Source organism: Neopelma chrysocephalum, unplaced genomic scaffold (assembly GCF_003984885.1).
Source record: "Neopelma chrysocephalum unplaced genomic scaffold, ASM398488v2 Primary Assembly neopelma1_82, whole genome shotgun sequence".
Classification (NCBI taxonomy): domain Eukaryota; kingdom Metazoa; phylum Chordata; class Aves; order Passeriformes; family Pipridae; genus Neopelma; species Neopelma chrysocephalum.
Window position 1 is genome coordinate 1,691,639 of NW_020897744.1, and position 1,461 is coordinate 1,693,099.

Here is a 1,461-nt window from a genome sequence, read left to right on the forward strand (position 1 = left end):
CCCGGCGCCCCCCCGGTGCATTCCCCTCACCCTCGTGAGCCTCCTCTGCGCCCCAGGGCACCCCCCGGTGCGTCCCCGCACCCCGGTCAGCCCCCTCTGCGCCCCGAGGTGCTTCCCCCCGGTCTGCTCCCCACGAACCCTTTTGCATCGCCTTCTGCACCCCACATCGAGGGCCCTTTGTGCCCCCCTGGGTGCCCCCAGGACCCTCCCCGGTGATCCCCCTCTGCACCCCGCGCTGTACATCTAAGGGACCCCCATGGAGCCCCAGCTCTGCCCCCCAGGAACCTTCTGATGTGCCCCCAGTGCAACGCCCTGCCGAAGCCCATGACCCCCTTGGTGCACCCCCTTTTACTCCTTTGGAATCTCCTAGTACGCCGCAAACATGACCCCGATGCCCCCAATGCCCTCCTCCGTGCCGTTCCAGCGCACCCCGCGTTCACCCACCGCCCCCCTGCACCACCCACAGCGCTCACACCCCAGCGCGGGGGCTGCTGGCACAGGCTGGAGACGCGCCGGTCGGTGCCAGAAGCACCGATGACCCTGAAAACGGCAGGAGGAGAGGGGGAAACCCTCCTGCTCCCCCCAGCACCCCGCAGCCAGCACCCACCCCAGCTGGATCCGGACTTGGCGGTGCTGGCTGGATGAGCCGGGCGGCCGCCGCGCTGCAAGCCAGAGCCGAGCCTGGGCAAGACCATTCCCATTCCCCGGCGGTGCCGGTGCCCGCAGCCCCCACTCTGGGCACACGCCCGTGGGCGTCACGGCGGGGTTGGCCCCCCCCGCAAACCCTGCCCGCGGTAGGGCTGGACCCCAAACCTGCCCGTGGCCAGTGCAGGTGGCCCCACGGCAATGAATGAACGGGTCTCTGAGCCGGCCCCGGAAAGCTGCCCGCGGGCCAAGGCTGTGCCGAAATTATTCCGGCCACGTGCCAATGGCCGGATCCTGCCAGGAGAGCTGTCGGCACGCGTGGGCACGAGGCTGCCCTGCCTCCGGGCGTCCCCCGTGCCGGCGGGCAAGCGGGGGGCCAGGGGTTCCCGGGGCGGTGCCGGGGCTCCCTGCCGCGGCCGAGGGGAAATGGAAACCAGTTTCTTCCAATCTCTTATCGCCTGGCAGCCATGGGAGGAAATGAGTTATAAAGTCCAGAGGCCGTTTCCTACCGCACCGGGAGCACCCGCTGTCGCTGCCGGGGATGCGCTGCCCTGCCCTGTATGGTGGGGTGCCCGTGGGGTGCCCTGATCCCTGTGCCCGAGCTCCCTTGGCCCCATGCAGGGATGCTGCCCGGCCCCAGCCCTACCATCATCACTGCCGGGCTGAGTGCTGGGGGTCCCAGCGTCAGCCCACATCGCAGTGCAGGGATGGAGGTGCCAGGAGCTCCCTTCAGCTCCAGGATCTCCCCAGGGTTTGGGGTGTCCCCGTGCCAGCGCTCCCCTAGCTGCTGCAATGCCCACCCACATCCCACCCCAG